Below are 7084 nucleotides of genomic sequence, written 5' to 3'. Positions count from 1 at the left end.
GCTGATAAGGAAATGAACAAAACGAGAAAGGTTCTCTGTTACAGTTCCTATGACTGAAACAATTGGTCGCCCAGGGACGTCAGGCTTGTGTACCTTCGGCAAAAGATAGAATCCGCCTGAAATCGGGCTTAGTGGAATAATGGAGCGCTTGTCGTTATCAGTGATTTTTCTATACATAGTTTCTCAATCTCGTCTTTAATTACGGAATAGAACTGTTCAGTGGGATCGATTTCCAGTTTCATATAGAACATAGAATCAGCCAATTGCCTGTGAGCCTCCGCGACGTAGTCGTTCATGTTCATAATGACGATCGCACCACCTTCGTCGGCGGGCTTGATGACGATGTCGCTGTTGTTCGCCAATTTTTTGATCGCATTGCTTTCCTCAGCTGAAATATTGTGTTTAAATCGACGTTGCCTTTTGTAGGCATCCAGTATGTCGTTTTTAACTGCCTTTATGTAAAGATCAAGGCATCTCTCGCGCTGGCTGGGAGGTTTCCACCATTTATTTGAAACCGAGTGGCTATTGGCGTTGGTTGGGGCGGATCAATCGTAAAAGCCTTCTCGTATCGCGAGATTTCTAGCGAATTTATCTAGGTCTTTCAAGAGTTGAAATTCATCAAAACTACCGGTGCTGGGACAGAAATTCAACCCTCGTGACAAAACACTAATATCCTCTCTCGATAAGCTATAACTGGAAAGATTGATTATGTTATGGGAATCTGCTTGACTATCTTGTCTTCTTGTCTGCCCCGCTAACAATTTTGCTGACCACATGTGTGTGCCACGTTTTAAATTATCACTTTTTTCTGTACCTTTCAATGTCATTCCTGATTGTATCCACGCATTCACATGATTTCTGTACTTTGTTCGTAGTCGTGATAAGGTCTTGATACTCTGAGAGTTGCTGGCTTAAAAGCCTCCTGCCAACAACGATATTGTTCACTCTGACGAAGGCCGTACCCCGGCCGAAACGTTATTAATAAAGTGCTTTTCGCCAGTGCCTTCTTTATATATATATATATATATATATATATATATATATATATATATATATATATATATATATATATATATATATATATATATATATATATATATATATATATATATATATATATATATATATATTATAGATGTGTGTGTGTGTGTGTGTGCGTGCGTGCGTGCGTGCAGGAAGCCAACAGTCACGAAGCCAAGGTGCACAGGGGAATGTTTCTATATTTTTTTTTAATTTTGTGTACTGCCAATCAATTAGTTTAAAGAAAATTGCTGATAAAGCAGCAGAAAAAACAACCGTGCCGCCGGCGGGATCCTAACCCACGACCTCCGAATATTTCGTCCGGTGCTCTACCAACTGAGCTACGGCGACGGCTGTCCAATCAGCTTTCGTGGGTATTTATGATTTTGCGTGTAAGCGAACCTTGAGAGTGTTCAACAGCGCCACCCTCGCCCATAGCGGTGGACGTAGCACGTCCTGTAGTACTGCGAGCGTGACGTAGAACGTCATCGAACGGCAAGGGCTGAAACTGTGTCAGAATCCTTTTATGCTACCTACGGCATCAAGACTGCCAGAACCGAGACCCTCGTTAAGCTCTTAGCAGATAAGGCAAATAAATTGAGGGGCTCGTTTGACAAACATATGAAGGAAGCTAACAGTCACAAAACCAAGGTGCACAGAGGAATTTTTCTATTTTTTATTTTTTATTTTTATTTTTGTGTACTGTCAATGAATTAGTTGAAAGAAAATTATAAAGCAGCAGGAAAAACAACCATTTCGCCTGCGGGATCCGAACCCACGACCTCGGAATATCGCCTCCGTTGCGATGAAATCCGACGCTGTTTTCCACACGCGATTGAAACTGAGCGCACGAGGATCGCCGAAAATATGGCGTAAACGAAGCGTCCGCAAGTGACGTGTCGTAAAGAATGCAGCGCCCAATTCGATATGCTTGTGCTAATTTTATTCGCTAGACATCCTCGGCGCTCAGCTTAGACCACAGCTGGCGTTATCGACTGCTTCGTCGCCTGGAATAAGGAAAACTATTGACATCGTCAGTTACGAGAACGTCGATTTTGAGAGCCCTGATGGGCGCATCTGCTGGATTTTTTTTGTGCGCGTGTGTGTGTACGCCACTTCTGGTATGGCTGCCCGACGGGCTCGTTTTTTTTTTTGTGCGTCATCATGAATTTATTTACTCACTAGGTTGATCTGTTTTCCAATAAAGGCTCCGCATCAGGAACCACGTCCGAAAAAGAAAAGCATTGTCACCGTAGCAAGGAGAGCTTGCGCGGCAGTGGTTGTGTGCTATCGGGCAGTTGTTCTTGCGGTTAAGTTGGCGTGTGTTAGCTTCAGTTTCCGAATGGAGTGCAGTCGTTTGCATTTCAGGTGCTTGTCTTGGAGGTGCGCGTGTGACAAGGCCATTGCAGTGCCAGTGTTTTAAATCGCTTGAATGTGTGGAATTACCGCCTAGGATTAAAACGCCACACCCCATTGTGTGAATTGTAGGAATGGCCGCGCCAGCTGAACTCCAATACTTCACTGCCGAGAAGGTGGACATTGTGATCGCTTATGTGAGCGCGCAAATGAACGCGGAGCTGGAATCCAGACTATGTTGCCCAACATCCTGGTCGTCGTGTGCCGGCTTGTCCCACGTTCGTACCGATATTTAATCGATTTATGTGTAATGGATCAGTTCATGTTCAGAAAAGGAAGAGACCAGAGAGCGCAACCGACCATTTTGACATTGACGTCCTCGCGTACGTTTCTGTCAGGCCAAAAGCAAGTGTAAGGGAAATCGCCAAAGCGTACGGAGCCAGCCCGGCATCGGTTTCGAGGTCACTATCGAGACGAAGCTATCACCCCTATCATGTGTGTCTTCACCTGGAACCGACATCGAATGACTTACAGAAACAGTTCGATTTTTGCAACTGGTGCCTAATTAAATGTGATGAAGACCCAGAACTCCTGCACAAATTGCTTTGGACTGACGAGGCCCGATTTTGCAGGGACTCCGGTGTCAACTTACACAATGCGTATTATTGGTGGGACAAGAACCCACATTGTCTACGCCATCACAATCACCAAGTGAGACAATCAGCAAATGTTTGGTGTGGCATTTATGACGGCCGTATTGTCGCGCCTTACTTCATCGACGGTAACCTCAATGGAAAAAAGTACACAGACTGCGTTCTAAAAGGCGCCGTCTATGACTTTGTATCACAGCTACCGCTGGCCGAGTTAAAAAAAAAAATGTGGCTCAGGTTGAAAAAAAATGTGGTCTCGGCATTAGGGCGCCCCGCCACATTTTTTTCGTTCTGCGGTGCAAATCCTGGAGAGCACCTTGCAGAACCAAAGGATGGGGCGGTGGGGACAACAGTATGACCTCCAAGATTGCCCTTTCACCATTCAGTACTTTCCTCTGGGGATATGTTAAAAACGAAGTTTTCAATGCAGAGTAAGCGAAGCTCGAAGACCTGAAGCAGCGTATCAAGATATCAATTGCAAAGTTTCCCCGAAAGATTCTCATTTATGCTGTGAATTCCGTCAAAGACCGCATTGCACGGCAAGCATTTTGACACGTGATGTGAAAACTGCTTCTTTTCGCCCCGTATACTAGTTCTTTCCTGGAGTTTACAAGTGGGGCTGCAAGCAACTAAATTCATAAATGGTGCAAATTTCATTCATTCCTGTTTGTTATGCAACTAAAAGTTCTAAGCATCTGCGGACAAAGTATCTTAATTAAGTACTAGCACTTCTTACAGCACACGGCAACCGTATTGAGCCAGCCAGTACGGGGCACCATAGAGCTAAAATTGCAATGTTTTCTTTTAGAATCTTTCATCTACGAAGTCATGCTCATTTATTGCAGCAGCCAAGCCGATACCGCATAAAATAAGTAGATGCGTGACAGAAATAATACAATGCATGTCGATATACCGGCACTCTACAACGTTAAACAGTAATGTGCACACTGGCCGCCGCGGTGGCTGAGTGGTTATGGGGCTCGAAAGACGCGGGTTCGATTCCGACCGCGGTCGAATTTCGATGGAGGCCAAATTCTAGAGGCCCGTGTACTGTGCGATGTCAGTGCACGTTAAAAACCCCAGGTGGTCGAAATTTCTGGAGCCCTTCACTTCGGCGTCTCTCATAGACTTAGACGCTTTGGGCCGTTAAACCCCAATGAACTAAACTAATGTGCACACTGTCAGAGAAGCGTACCTTTATCCCTTTCATGAAGGTAGTGACGAAAATAAACAAAAAAATTGTGAGCACTTTGCCGATCTAAAGTGCGGCAAGGAGAAAGCCTTTGGCCTTGCCACCTAGGATTATAGTTTCGCAGGTTCCCATACCGGTGGCACTCCCAAAGGCTCCTACCTTGCCACACGTTCGATCTAGACGATGTTGGCGCTTGCGGTCTGCTTCTCTGGCCTTCTTCTTCTCTGGCATCTCTGGCGGTGAGGCGCAGGTGCCGCCACCAGCGCGCGCGCCGTTAACATGACGACCTCGGGTGTGAAGTAACCCTCTTTTGTCGCTGTATCGACGACCGCGCTATATAGACACATTTTGTTGTTTTATTTGTCTTTTATATATTTGGCTATTATAAATTAACTAATCATTCTAAATTCATAAAACTTGGCCTGGGGGTTACATTTTGTCCCCTCTATACTATACTGGCATTTGTTGTCTACTATCTTGATTAGTTGCAGTGTTATTCGTGGAAGACATTGTAACACCGGACGCGCGAGTATGAGCCATTAAAGGCTTTTGCCTTAAAATATTTAAAAAACTCTTTCCGGAGTCAGCCAGAGGGCCAGAGTGCTCATCAGTGTTCCCAAAATTGACGTTCCCGTAACTGGCGATGACTAATTTTTCTTACTCCCAGCGACAAAGCAGTCGATAACGCTGGCCCCGATCTAACCTGAGCGCCGATGATTTCTCGCGAGGAAAAGTTAGCACACGCATTTCGAATTAGGCGCTGCGTTCATTACGACATGTCACCAGCGGACGCTTCCCATACGCCATACTTCCGACGATCCTTGTGCGCGCAGTTTCAATCGCGTGTGGAAAACAGCGTCGGATTTCATCGCGCTGGAGGGGTCTAAAATTTGAGTTTTTTCTTCGTTTCAAAAACTGATGTGACATCGTCTTGTTCACGCCATCACTCTCCATACTGAGACTAACCACCCAGCTGCGAATATTTAAAAAGTTCATCAGTGGTTTTGTTAATTATCTGGATAATTGGAGAAGTTTTACAGCGTAATGTGTCCGCCGGGGCACAGAGTGTATATATATATATATATGCTGTGAAGGAAGCCAACAGTCACCTGAACGGAGGTGCACAGGGGAATGATTTTTTTTATTTATTAGTAGTTCCAATCATTTAGTTTAAAGAAAATTACTTATAAAGCAGCAGAATAAAGAACAACCGTGCCACCGGTGTGACCCGAACCCACGACCTCCGAATATCGTGTCCGGTGTTCTACCAACTGAGCTACGGCGACGGCTGTCCAATCTGCTGCTTTCGTGGTTATTTGTTTTGCGCGTAAGCGAACCTTGAATGTGTTCACCAGCGCCACCGTCGTCCATAGCGGTCGACTACAAATAAAAAAAAATAGAAACGTTCCCCTATGCACCTTGGTTTCGCCAGCAGTTCGCTTCCTTCATATGTTTGTCTAACAAGCCCTCATTTCATTTACCTTGTCTGCTTATATATATATATATATATATATATATATATATATATATATATATATATATATATATATATATATATATATATATATATATATATATATATAATCACCAAAAATTGAAGAAACATAACAGGATTTAATTCACGACGTTTCGGCTGGAGAACCAGCCTTTTTCGAGTGTAGTACAGCGTTTGAAACACGCAGCTTTAAAAGAGCGTGCGCGAGGTACAATGTTTACAGCAAAGCACGAGTTCAAAACACTGGGGGGGGGGGGGGGGGAAGAGACAGGAAGAACATTTTTTTAATTAAAGGAAGAGAGAGAATCGGTGACAATCTAAGAAGGCGTCTCCTAACCTTAATGTAGGTGTTCCCAAGGGGCCGAAATGTTTTTTTAATAACAAAAGAGTCCCCGCCGCGGTGGCTCAGTGGTTAGGGCGCTCGACTACTGATCCGGAGTTCCCGGGTTCGAACCCGACCGCGGCGGTTGCGTTTTTATGGAGGAAAAACGCTAAGGCGCCCGTGTGCTGTGCGATGTCAGTGCACGTTAAAGATCCCCAGGTGGTCGAAATTATTCCGGAGCCCTCCACTACGGACCTATTTGTTCCTTTCTTCTTTCACTCCCTCCTTTATTCCTTCCCTTACGGCGCGGTTCAGGTGTCCAAAGATATATGAGACAGATACTGCGCCATTTCCTTTCCTCAAAAACCAATTATTAAATTAATAACAAAAGAATAAAAAGATTAAGTTAATAAAAATATAAAAAATATAAAAAGGGGGATGTGACATTCCGTGTATGCTACGAGGATCCACGTTCGACGGCGCGGCGTAGACGGAGACCCGTGACAGCGGCATCATCAATTACCCAGCCATGCTCTTTGAGTGACGACCAGAAAAACCGGACCCGCCGCCGCCCCGGGGAAACAGGCTTTATCCTCCCCAATTTCCGGGCCACTGGGACAACATTCTTTCCCTCCCCCCCTTTGTCGTGGGCTATCGCCGGGAAGGCACCCACAGCTTCCCAGAAGGGCCGTGACGGACACCTGTCAGACAGACAGGCAGTACTCGCCAAGAATGTGGAAAGACAGGCGCTAGTGAATTAGCTCCGAAGAGAGAGCCTGTGTATACTCTCACTTGAGAGAGAGTGGTGGCGTTTTTGTTGTTTATTTAGTTTGTATTGTTAACAGACTCTGGGGTCGAGGCTAAGCCCCACCCAAGGGGTGGTCCCCATCTCGCATGTTATTTTGGATTGGAGAATTGATGCTTTGGGCGGGCCACTGGAAATGACCGCCCTTAGTCCTTTGTTAATCAAGTGCTTAAAAGCGCATGTAAACGGATGCAGTTCAGTCTGAGCTGGGGCTCCATGCTTAGCATGTAATGTGATGCTACTT

At 45.1% G+C, this 7084-nt stretch overlaps 1 non-coding gene across 1 annotated transcript; it reads right to left on the bottom strand.

The window, feature by feature from the left end:
* Window positions 1-1298: 1298 nt before the first annotated feature.
* Window positions 1299-1371, bottom strand: TRNAF-AAA (transfer RNA phenylalanine (anticodon AAA)). The gene has a single exon. It is a non-coding gene; the product is annotated as a tRNA-Phe (tRNA).
* Between the last annotated feature and the right edge of the window lie 5713 nt (window positions 1372-7084).

The sequence above is a fragment of the Amblyomma americanum genome, chromosome 1 (genome assembly GCF_052857255.1).
Source record: "Amblyomma americanum isolate KBUSLIRL-KWMA chromosome 1, ASM5285725v1, whole genome shotgun sequence".
Lineage (NCBI taxonomy): Eukaryota > Metazoa > Arthropoda > Arachnida > Ixodida > Ixodidae > Amblyomma > Amblyomma americanum.
The sequence above is the reverse complement of the archived record's forward strand: the minus strand, read 5'-3'. Positions and strand labels throughout refer to the sequence as shown.